This window comes from Rhinopithecus bieti, unplaced genomic scaffold (assembly GCF_001698545.2).
Source record: "Rhinopithecus bieti isolate Rb0 unplaced genomic scaffold, ASM169854v2 scaffold_10088, whole genome shotgun sequence".
Lineage (NCBI taxonomy): Eukaryota > Metazoa > Chordata > Mammalia > Primates > Cercopithecidae > Rhinopithecus > Rhinopithecus bieti.
The window spans coordinates 1,466,002-1,478,828 of NW_016806409.1; the positions used below are offsets into that span (position 1 = coordinate 1,466,002).

The following is a 12,827-nucleotide window of genomic DNA, read 5'->3' on the forward strand; positions in this document are numbered from 1 at the left end:
AGACCAGGAGGTAGAGGCTGTAGTGAGCCAAGATTGTGCCACTGCACCCCAGCTTGGGCAACGGAGTGAGACTCCATCTCAAAAATTTTTTTCAACTACCAAAACAATTGTTCATTATAAAAATGTAAACAAAACAAAACTGTATACAGAAAAAAATTCCCGGCACCGTCCCCTCCTCTCTGCAACATAAAAAACACTTAAGTTTCATGTAAATCCCTCTAGTTCCAATTACTATACATATACAAGCATATAGTTTGGGACTATTTTTAAAAGAAACATGGGATTATACACATGTAATATCATACAAATTGCATCTTTCACTTAACAAGATACTATGAATACTGTTCCATCTCAGCACATGTAGATTTATTTCTTTTTTTTTGTTTGTTTTGTTTTGAGACGGAGTCTCGCTCTATTGCCCAGGCTGGAGTGCAGCAGCCCATTCTCGGCTCACTGCAACCTCCGTCTCCCGAGTTCAAGTGATCCTCCTGCCTCGGCCTTCCAAGTAGCTGGGATTACAGGTACCAGCCACCACGTCTGGGTAATTTTTGTATTTTCAGTAGAGACGGGGTTTGACCATGTTGGTCAGGCTGGTCTTGAACTCCTGACCTCAAGCAATCCACCTACCTCGGCCTCCTAAAGTGCTGGGATTATAGGTGTGAGCCACCACGACTGACCTCTAATTCATTCCTTTTAAGGCTTCATCAGATTACATAAGATTGCAAGGTACAGATGTACCATCATTTGCCCACCTGGAAACTTTGTTTCCAATTTTTCACTTATAAGTAATAATGGAAAAAACCCTACCCTTATTCACATTTATGTGTACTTGTAGAAGGAATTCTAGGTGGTAAGCTCCTGGGATTGGAATTTCTGGGTGACTCTTTTAATGGGTTATCTCTTTTCTCCTGTTTCTATGTGTCAGAGAAGTAGGCAGCATTGGATAGGTGGTTTCCAAACACACTATTTATTTGCTGTGAAGATGCTATCCTTGCTTTCAACATGCTTACAGTCTAGATGGGGAGAAAATGGGTAGATGGATAAATAAATCATAAAGGAATCAAAATGATCTTAGCATCAGAAAGACCTTCAGAGGTAATTTATTCCAACATATTACTTACTAATCCTGAGGAATGGCCATTCAGCCACACGACAGGATGGCCTCGGAGTCAGAAGATTTGAGTTTGAATCTTAGTTTCTCAATACTCTGGTGTGTGACCATGGGCAGGTCACATAATCTGAGACTCAGGAGTTTTATCTGTAATACAGGGATCCTTAAACCCACATGACAGAATTTTACAGGGTGACTCAATGCAAGGAACAAAGTTTAAATTACATAGTACAGTGCCTGGCATGTAGTGGGCACTCTGGAAACATCAGTGGAACCTCCAGTGAGATGGAAGCTGCTACAAGATGAGCAGTCAGACCTTTGCACGACCAGAACTGTAAGATTTCTTTTTTGTGAGACAGTTTCGCTGTCACCCAGGCTGGAATGCAGTGGCATGATCTTGGCTCACTGCAACCTCCGCCTCCCGGGTTCAAACGATTCTTGTGCCTCAGCCACCCAAGTAGCTAGGATTACAGGCATGCACCACCATGCCCAGCTAATTTTATTTATTTATTTATTTTTCTGTAGAGACGGGGTTTTGCCATCTTGGCCAGGCTGGTCTCAAACTCCTGGCCTCAAGTGATCTGTCCACCTCAGCCTCCCAAAGTCCTGGGATTACAGATGTGATGGGCCATAAGTGTTAAGTTGCTTGAAAGTTGCTGCTATGAGGCACTGAAGGCTACCTCCCACAGCTTCTAGCCAGCAGCCCTAGCATCAGACGGAAAGTCTGGAACAGATGTGATCAAAGCAGGAGCAGGAGAATCCTGAGAGCAGAGGGACAGAGTTGTCGGCAAGAACCCATGAAGATGTTCTTTGAACAGCATTCTGCACACCCCATCTGGCTTCTGTGTCCACTGGCAGTGCCTCAGCTCTGCGTGATAAACTGGGACTCACAATTCCTTGGCAGCTAAAGCTGAAATTAGTTGTTTTGTGGTCATCTTTGGGTGTTGCAACAATCTGCTATTTGTATACATATAACCACATGCTGGCTGTTGGTAATCACACAAATGAATAATAATGGCAGCTATTATTATTCGCCATGTATTAGGTAATGCATGCATTTTTTTCTTCAAGCTTCACAACTCTGTGAGCAAGGCACTAATGTTATTCCTCTACAAGGAGGAAGAAACTGGGCCTCAGTAGGCCAGGTAAATTGTCCAAGGCCACGCAGAAGCAAAGTGGCAGAGGCAGGATTTGCACAAGGGACTTTTATGTCAAAGCCCATACTCTTAACCATGATACTCTATCTACTTCCAAATGATCTAAGATTTAAATATTGGGACCGAGATGCAGAAGCTGTCACAAGTCAAAGGTTGGTGAGAAATCCAGGGACTGGCCTGGGAGGAAGCACCTTAATTATGAAGCATGAACTACAGCCAGCCTATGTTCTGGAAAAAGCAACTTTAAAATGACAACAGGGAAGAAAGACTCCAAGCTGGAATTGTGGTGGGCCTGTGTTCCTCAGCCCACCCAGGCCTGGCATAGCCGGGCCCATCCCAAGGAGAAATTCTATGACAAATGCAAATGTGCCCTTTACTTTACAAAGCCTGGCTCCAGGCTTCTTGAGCTAATATTTACCACTCTTTTTATAACAAAGACTTGAGCACCATTTGTTATCTTCATAAATTTCATCAGTACTTTTGCCCCCAGGCCCTGATATAGGGCATTTTATAAGCTTTAAAAGAGAAGTATTACAATGGTATTTTCAATTCAACCTTCAAATCCTTTGCACAAGGAGAGCCAACAGCAAATAGAAAAGATGCCGCAGGGGGCATCACAGATGCACAGAGACCCAATATGCAGGAGAACATGTGGGGCAAAGTAGTATTGAGATAAAAACCTGCCACACGTGTACTTAATTTTATACAATAAGCCACAAGGAATGTTTAATGTATGTTGTATAAAAATTTTTTCAGGCTGGGAGCGGTGGCTCATGCCTGTAATTCTAGCACTTTGGGAGGCCCAGGCGGGCAGACTGCCTGAGGTTGTGAGATCGAGACCAGCCTGGCCAACATGGCAAAACGCTGCCCCCACTAAAAATACAAAAGTCACCTGGGTGTGGTGGTGGGTGCCTGTAATCCCAGCTACTCAGGAGTCTGAAGCACGAGAAGCGCTTGAACCCAGGAGTTGGAGGTTGCAGTGAGCTGAGATTGCGCCACTGCACTCCAATCTGGGCAACAGAGTGAGATTCTGTCTCAAAAAATTTTAAAAAATAAGAAATAATTTAAAAATTAAAAAATGTTCAAGTGTCATTGAAATCTGCAACTCAGGGTGTTTTGTGTAACTGAATATTCTGATGAAGTGGGGCTGCCCTGTATGCCACTTAACAACAACCGATTTCCAAAGATTAGAAGGCCATCACTGCCCTTGACACTAAAATCATGTGAAACACAGCCAGTTTCTTTGATGACTCAAAACGTACTTTGTGATTTTGCCAAGCTTTGAGATCATTGTTGTCAAGCAGCATTTTGGTTGTGAAAAACAACTCTCCTTATTTAACCTTTCGGGGTGGATTCTGAGCAAGAAGTTCCCTAGGCTACGGTCAATCTCGCTGAAATACAACCACCCGCTGCTCCTTTCTGGGTTTGGAAATCTGGTTTTCAGAGGTGGGAGTGGGCTTCAAGCAGCGTCTACCTGTGTTCAGAGAAGATGAAGAAAGACAGGCTCAGGCTCCCTGCATAGGAGAATTCAAGTTCATTGCAGTCACTGGTGACTGACTGGTTCTGAAATTGAGGAACTAGTTTGAGGAACTTCAGAATAAACAAGAAACCCAAAGAACTCGGCTTTCCACGGAAGGCTTCCAACGCATGGAAGCAGGCACAGGTTCAGCTCCGCCCTGTGGCGGGGCAACCTCGACCCTGGCCTCGTTTCAGATGCTGCTCCACACGCTCTTTGACAAGCTGGCCCAAGTAACCAGCTTGAGGACATGATCGGCAGAGGGGTCCGTTTATAATGAGGGGTCATAGTCTTGTCCTCCACTGGGAAGGGAAAAAGGGGCTCGGGACATGGGGCATGACGAGGAATATTCTCAGAGGATCTCACACGATTCTTTGGTAAAAGAGGGTAAATCATGAAACAGCCCGTGGTTCTCTTGTCCTCCTCAAGGCCAGCAGGGCCTAGCAGGAGTTTGGATTCAAGTCTTGTACTTTCTGTCAACAGCAAATACTTAACCAGTGGCTACTATGTTTCAGGCACCATGCTGGCCAGCGGGAATATGAGGATGATGAAGAGGCTTCTCTGTTGAACCCCTCGAAAGGCCTTCTTGGAATGCTGAACCCAGTTACCTAGAAGCACTCCCTTGATCCACCTGCCTGCAACTCTCTAGTGGCAACAAGCCTATGGGATATGCCAGGGTGGTCACTGCCCTCCTAATTCCCGCCCGGAAGGGTGGGAGGTGGTCAGTCTTTATTAGCTGGCTACTCACTGTCTGATTCTACTTTGAACTATATTTTCTTTTTTGAGAAGAGGTCTTGCTCTGTCACCCAGGCTGGAATGCAGTGGTGTAACCACCGCTCACTACAGCCTCGAACTCCTGAGCTCCAGTGATCCTCTCACCTCAGCCTCTGAAGTAGCTAGGACTACAGGTATGCACCACCATGCCCAGCTAATTTTTTTTTTTTTTTTTTTTTTTGACAGAGTCTTGCTCTGTCGCCTAGGCTGGAGTGCAGTGGTGTGATCACGGCTCATTGCAACCTCCGCCTCCCAGGTTCAAGTGATTCTTGTGCCTCAGCCTCTCGAGTAGCTGGGATTACAAGTGCCCGCCAACACGCCAGGCTAATTTTTGTATTTTTAGTAGAAACAGGGTTTCACCATGTTGGCCAGGCTGGTCTTGACTTCCTGGCCTCAAGTGGTCTGCCTGTCTTGGCCTCCCAAAGTCCTGGGATTACAGGTGTGAGCCATGGTGCCTGGGCATGCCCAGCTAGTTTTTTAAGAAAAAATTTTGGAGGTGGGTCTCACTATGTTGTCCAGGTTGGTCTCCAACTCTTGGCCTAAAAGGTAATCCTCCTGCCTTAGCCTCCCAAGTCACTGGGATTACAGGCATGAGCCACTGTGTCCAGGCAACATTTCAGCACATTTCTCCTGAGTGTCCCTATGCTTCTGAAAATGCACTTCTTTCCCCCAGAGTGCCGAAGTTTCCCAATTGTTACCAAGCTCCCACTCCAAGCTGATGAGTGGTACAAGACCTCAGGATGAGAGAAATACGAAGGGGTTCCCACCCAGGCACCTGCAGAATCCAAGACGCTCTACGCCTGACAGCGCTGGCTCAAGCTGGAAAAGGAGGGCCACTGGGCTGCACATGGTGGCCTCCTCGCCCCCTCCAGCTCCTATTGTCATGGCTCCCGACCAACACCGGGGCTGACCTGTGAGGTATCTGCCTTCGTGCCCAGCTTCCCCCCATCATGGTGAGGTCCTCCAGGGCAGTGCCTCAATTGTGTTTGGTTTTCTAGCACCTAGCAGATGTGGCCCATTTGACACACTTGGCAAGTGTTCCTGAGTGAAAGGACAGACATACTTCTGAGGAGTAAATGAGTGCCATAGGCTCTGGGAGTCTGGCTGGACAGGGACACGTGTCCACACTGTCCAATCACCTGGCAGGCTGGAGGGGAGGGAATCACAGCTTGGTGGCTGTATTCTAACTGCATCCCAGCAAGCAGGTGTCCTGAAAGCTGGCTATGGAGCCAGTCCTGCCATCCCCTTTGCTAAATGCTGACCTAGAGACCCAATTACTTCTACTGCTTGAGAAGATAACTCTTCTGAACTGGACAACACCTATCTGGGCTCGGATTTGCGTGTATCTAATACATGCTAGAGGGAGGTGGTGCAGGACTCTGTCCTTCACACTGATCTGTACAAAGCTATTCCTGCCTCTTCAGGCACAGCATCTGCCAGTGGAGACTGTTGGGCAGGACTCAAGGAGCCTGGTGGGTCCAATCAACTCCTTTGGCCAAAGGACTCAATTTGTAACCCTTTTTTTTTTTTTTGAGACAGAGTTTCACTCTTGTTGCGCAGGCTGGAGTGCAATGGTGGATCTTGGCTCACTGCAACCTCCACTTCCCAGGTCCAGGTGATTCTCCTACCTTAGCCTCCTGAGTAGCTGGGATTGCAGGCATGTGCCACCATGCCCAGCTAATTTTTTTGTATTTTTAGTAGAGACGGGGTTTCACCTTGTTGGCCAGGATGGTCTCAACCTCTTGACCTCATGATCCGCTCGCCTCAGCCTCCCAAAGCGCTGGGATTACAGGTGTGAGCCACCGCGCCTGGCCTCCATTTATCTTAATTGGCAACCACATCCTCATTGGAGGCTGGCTAAGCCTCCTTTCCTCCCAACCCTCCTGGCTATCCCTAGTATCGACCAGAAATACCTACCTTTTAATTCTGGCCCAGTAAAAGGAAACATTAATGTCAGTAGAAGGTGGATTTTGGCTGCAATAATTCTTTGCATTTACAGGGGCCACTATCCAGATACGACATCATGAAATCATGCTTTACCCATAAGGAAGAGCCTCTCAATGAGAGGAGCCAGACAGATCAGCTAGGATAACACGCAGAGTATGCATGCACCTCCTGCACAGAAGAAAGATGCAGAAGAGCCTCATGCACTGTGAGTTTGGACCCCTGTAATCAATCATTGAAAGTTACTAAATACCCACTCTAGGTGAGATACTGCTTGGCTAGGTAGGAAAGTGCTCTAAAGGTGTGGCCAACCTTTGAGACTTCCTGGTAATTGTATTTTCTTATCAACCTTGACCTCCTTTTGATTACATGAACCTCATGGTATAAGAGAGCGTCCAACAAATAGCTTTCTGTTTACTTTTTCTTAGACCCAGGGCAGCAGCTGCTGTGGCTCCACCCTTCCCAGGCCTGGCAGAGCTTGCAGAAAGGCTGAGAGTGATAGGGTTGGGGTAGGAGAATAAAAGGAGGAGCTGGTTAAAAAAGAAAAAAAAAAATCCTGCTTCAGGATTAGTTCCTTCATTCCCTGGCAGCAGAGCACAGTGAAGAGTCTGGGTTTTATAGTTCAGGCTCTGCCATTAACTAGCTGTGTGGCCTTGGGCAACCCACTTGGCTTTCTTGGGCCACCTGCATTTTCTCATTGCAAAAAATGTGAATGATCATGTCCAGGCTGTAATCCTAACAGCTCCTTCTGGACAGTGAGGTTAAGGTTATTGAGCCATGCCAGCAGGAAGTGACTGCCGGTTGGTCTAGATTGATGGGGTATGGGTACAGGGGATGGGTTGGTGGTCTGCCAGAGATAGGGAACAATATTACTTGCAAGAGAATAACCGTTCCTCGGTTGTAGCTTCATTAAAGTCAAGCACTCCTTGTACGTGGTCCTGGACATTGCTTATAGATGTCCCTGGCCATAAGCAGTCAAGTTCAACACCAACTGCACTAGTCCAGAACAGTGTCTGAAGAAAATCTCTGCCTTAATGGTCACCTGATAGTGGTTTTAGCGGAAAGAGGGTCAGGAGAAGCTGTAGTAGCCAGAAACTGGGACGGAGGGATGGCTCAGGAGTTCCCCTTGCTGCTTCTTTCTGGGTCCAAACCCTGGTCCTAGAAGTGTAGACAACTGAGGTGGTGGCAGGCTTGGGATTCCTGAAGCTTCTTGAAATCCAGGGTTTAATATAACCTTTCCAATCACTGGAGCTCTGCAGAGCCTCCAACTCAGGTGGTTGAAAAGGAGGCAGGTGGAAAAGCGTTCCTAAAAGGTTTTTCACACCAAAATAGGGTTTGTCGCTCTGCTCTCTGCCAAGGGATTTCCCAGCTCCCTGGGGCCAAAGCTCCCCTCCTGCTTCTTTGCTGACTGTCACTGGAAGCAGGCCATTTTCCACCCTCAAGGTGGCTGGACTCAGGAGTCAGTGACACTGCTGATCTGGGCTCTGTGCCCTGTCTACGATCCCCCCTCCGCTGTCAGCCCCCAGGCCCTAGAAGCCTCCTGTTTGCCTCCTGCCCCCTGCCTCCTAGCCCGGGGCTGGGATGAGGATGATTTGTGGCAGAGGGCTCCTCACGAAGGTCTGCTCAGGACTTTCTTTGCAACTGTGCTGGGGAATAAATCGCCTGTCACCTACACCCCTGCACGGGTGACTCACCTTCCAGAGAAAGTGCTCTGCTCACCTAAGCAAAGCTGCTTGGAAAATGACTAAGGCACCTATCAAATGCATTCTGTGGGGTCAACCAGTTATGGAGCAAGGTCCAGGCACACTCTGCCTCTCACCTCCAGCTTGAAGTCAAGTGCAGAGCTGCCACGCCAGGCCTGCTGGTTTCATTTTCATCTGAACCCAGCTCCACATGAGGCTTGACATCCGGTGATCTATTTTTTCTAAAAACTAGCTTCACTTGAGAAATGACTCTTCGGCCATCAAGTCAGCTTCCCCAAGAGAAAACAAAATGTTATTTAAAGGGAATGGCAGCCTGGTGAGAGCCTATATTTTTGTTTTGTATTAAGAGGAAAAAAGACTTTAAAATATAATATGAAACTGGTTTTTTTATCCCCTTGTGAGATTAAAACAAATGTTTTTCTTTTAAGAGATGGGGTCTTGCTATGTTGCCCATAGCTACTTGACCCCCTGGGCTCAAGTGATCCTCCCGCCTCAGCCTCTCAAGTAGCTGGGACTACAGAAACACACACCACCATTCCAGGCTTCCTGTGAGATTTAAAGGGAAACCTGCAAGTCCCTGACTGCAGATCCTGGGCTCCCAGACATAGTCCTGGAGAGAAGCTGACAAAGACATCTTTATGAGAGGGCAAGGATGGTGAGCTGGGGATGTCATGTGGTAGTGGGAACCCCACTCCTCAGAACCGAATGTTCCCTCCTAGTCCCCCAGACAAAGAGCAGGTCCTTGCTGACCTACATGCCATACAGTATTTTCCCTTTCTTCACCTCCAGGGTTAATGCAGGAACCTACATGATCACATGTGGGACACAGGAAGCCCCCAGACAGGCCCAGCTGTGTCTCCAGCTCAGAGTCAGGATTGTCAACTGGGCAGAGCCTGGACCTTTGTAGGCTTCTTTGGAGTACAGTGAGGACAGTATATAGTGTAAGGCAGGGAAAACATGACAGCTGAAGCTTTTAGACTGAAGAACTGTCCCCCTAAAGGTCCTACTGAGAAAATGACTCTGGCCTGTCAGGCAGTCTGACCCTTCTTGACATCATCTTACAGAAAACAGGTTTAGTCACAACGCATTAATTGGCAACTACTACTGCTACTATCACTGCTGCTATTACTACTACTACTACTGCCACCACCACCAACAATAACAACAACAGCAACAGTTACAGTCGCTATGTTCTGTGCCGGGCACTGGGCTCAGCACTTTATATATGTTCTGTGCCGGGCACTGGGCTCAGCACTTTATATGTGTCCTCTCATTTTCTACTCAAAACACTCCCATGAAGTATTTCTGATTCCATTCACAGATGAGGCACCTGATGATTAGAGAAGTGAAGTGATTTGCCTGTGGGCACACAGGCAGGCAGTGGCAGACCTCGACCTGACCCAGGTCTCTCTGACCTGACAGCCTCAGCCACCACATGTGACACGGAGACACCAAGGACTTGTTCTGTTGCTCTGGACAAATCACGGGCTCTCTGCCTTTGTTTCTACATCTGGAAAATGGGCACAAGCACACCTGTCCAGATAGCAGGCTATTCCTCTTTTAGCCTTTTATTAATTAACAATCAATATCAATTAACAATTGACTGGTACAATAAATAAATAAAGCTGCTAGCCTGGTTTCGTTATATTCAAAACTGACATGTTTGGGGGAGGAAAATCCTTACCGTTTCATGAGCAAGTTAGTAGAAAAAGCAGTGACCTAGATGTCAGGAAAAGAGGGTTTAGATTCTGAGCAATCCTGTCTATTTCTCCTTCTGAGGCTTCACTTTTCTGATCTTTGTCCCTGCCCTTCTTCACATGAGCACTGTGTGAAAATAGAAAGACTGGCTATAAAATTATTCATCATGCCACATAATTTCAAGGGATTTCTATCAGGGAGCTGAGGGATTAAGAGATGTAGAAAAGCAAGAAGGGAAGAGGCTCCTTTAGAACACAAAGAGCACATCGGCCACTGAAGAAAATGACTTTTCTGCATTGTCATTCAGGCAGTCGTAAGCCTAGAACGAAAAATCTCATACTTCGATGTCCTGCTCAGCTCAACAGAAATGTTCCCCTACAATTTGCCCTGGGTCTCGCCTTCCCTTTCTGGGCTACTGCTTTCAGCATTTTAGCCAGCACCACAGAGTAAATGCAAAACCTTCACACATGCATCACTTTGAATGCCCACCCAGCTCTTGCAGACGCTCAGCCCCATTCTGTTCCCTTACTAGGGAATCGTGGTGTGTGGAGACTAGAGGGGCTGACATCCTTAGAGTGCCCTAAATCCACGGACATGGAATTGTCCCCGGCCCACCAATTTCACACTGGTGCCATCAACAGTGCCCATAATGCTCAGATGTTTCCAGTTTAACTGAAATACTAAAATGGGGCAAACAGGAAGCATCAGACACAACTGCGGTAGTGACTTATTAATCACGAAAGCAGAATTTTAGTTGCATTTTAACCTTTTGCCAGGAAAAAAAAAAAAACAACCTTGAGATGATGGAAGCCATCAGTAGAAATATGCTGCCTGTATGCGTATTGGGCTGACTTAGACTTTTTACTTAGGACTGACTTTGCTTTTAAGATTTCTGAACTTTCCCCCCAGAAAGAACATCTGTCAAACCAACCAGTATGAATCTGTCAGCTCTTCATAGGGGCAGGCAGGCTTGTTAGGAAAGCCCATGCGCTGTCCATTGAGACAGGAAAAAAAATAGGAAGTTAAAAGTGCCTTCACAGGCCAAAGTGATACAACACTGTTCAGAGGGTGCCAACAACGAAGAAAACAACCTTGGATAAAGCTTTCATCTCTTTCACATCTCCGCAGATCTCTCACCAGACCCTGGCCAGGGATGAGCTGTTATCAATCACCAAAACCAAACCAAACAAAACAAAAATCACAACAGTGGCCTAGGGCTGGACAACCAACCAGCACAAGTCATCTTCTCAGCAGTAAATGATATACACATATTCCAGGCAGATCACAAAGGAGTCAGTGTTCAACAGGAGAACCAAAATGAGGAACCAAACCTTCATCTGTTGAGGCGAAAAGGCCCAACCAGACATTTTTGTTTAATAGAGGGAGACTGATTTGGCAGGGTCTCTGTGGTGCCGCTCCCACAAACCCTTAACAGACAATACCAGTGACAAAAAACCCCCTTCAGAACTGCTCCTTAGAATCAGAAAACACTCAGAAGATGGCCTGAAGCTTGGCAGCGTCTTGCTGTCTGATTTCACAAAGAGCTGGTACATACACCTGGGTACTTATCTCTAAAATTAGAGTCAGAGATGATTACTTTTATTTTGAGATCTTCTGAGAAGTTCTCCACACCCTTCAAAATAAATGAGGATGTCCGAAAGGTGTCTGAAAAATTCAGAGGTCTGGCATCGTTCCAAAGGAACTGATTGATATCACTTAAAAAACACCAAGAGTAAATCCAAACACAACCAAAGTAAGGCAAGCACTTTTAACTGTCCTCTCACACTGACAGCATAAAACCACACCAAAACTTCTCCCTCCTTTCTGCATCTCAGTTCTAAAATGTGGTCCTGATCTAGGATTCTGGAGAAGACCCATCCTTAGTCCCAGCTATGAGGCATCAGGCAAGATATATACCACTCCCACTCCCCTCATACACACCTGCCTCAGGTGCCTCACTTATAAAACAGGACACTACAATCTGTCTTACCACACAGCCATCTGAAGGAAAACAGAGCTCACAGGTATGAAGACACTAAGTAAAAAACACATCACTAATGTTAAGATACTGTCTCCTTCTAATCTTTCAGAAAGACCATGTTTCTAGTCAAGGGGTTTTCAACATTTTTCCTGGAATAAACTCCAGACTGCTATTTTATACCACGACCTCACCCTAATCATTTAATTTCACGTGCTTTTAGGATCCTTAGTTAAGTCATTGGTGTTCATTGTCTCCAGTGATCAAAAGTAGTTTTACCATTTACTTTGCTGATGTATGTACCTTTCACCACTTATTCTCTGCCTCATTCATACCTCCAGTCTACCCTTTAGGGCCGAGAGCAACTTTTTAACCTCGACTAGGAAGAAAACCCTTTTTCTGAAGTTAGCCAGCACTAAGGAGGCTCCCGGGCTAGTGGGAAACTGTACAAGTGGCCCCTCTGTCTGCCTGGTGCCCGGTGGTTGCAAGATGCCAGGGCCACGATGGGTTTCCAAGATGGGAATATTACATCTGAACTGACAGATAAAGTCCCGAGTTGGAGAGCCTAGAAGAATTACAGAGGAGGACTGGGTTCAGAGGGCGGAGGGAGGATGCTGCGGGCGGCCAGCACTGCCCTGCTGCATGCTGAGGACAGGCTTAGCTCGTGCTCCCCGCCTTGAGGTGTGACCTGAGAACTCCCCAGGAAAGGCCAGGAGGGTTTCACGACAGGGCAGATGCGAGGGCGCACTCCTGCAGGAGACACGTCCGCCCCACGCCAGGCGAGCTTCATCCTGGGGGCACTGGGGCGCAGAGCAGGCGGGCGGGCCTGGCGGCGGCGCGGGGCCCTGGTGAAGGGGAAGCAGGGCGCCCCTGCGCGCGCTCGGAGCCAGCGTGTGGCCAGCAGGAGTGCGCGGCCTGGAGGCCCGGGGCGAGCGCGGCGCCGGCA

General features: G+C 47.2%; 1 protein-coding gene across 2 annotated transcripts in view; it reads right to left on the reverse strand.

Annotated features, from left to right (window-relative positions):
• The window catches only part of MAP3K14 (mitogen-activated protein kinase kinase kinase 14), a 53,905-nt gene that overhangs the window by 40,469 nt on the left and 609 nt on the right, over positions 1-12,827 (reverse strand). Inside the window, exon 2 of one of the 2 annotated variants that reach the window (XM_017876142.1) lies at positions 8,322-8,474. The exons of the other annotated variant lie outside the window; for it this stretch is intronic. The gene's annotated coding sequence lies outside the window, so the exon portion shown is untranslated. The remainder of the gene's footprint in view (positions 1-8,321; positions 8,475-12,827) is intronic. 2 annotated transcript variants of the gene reach the window in all.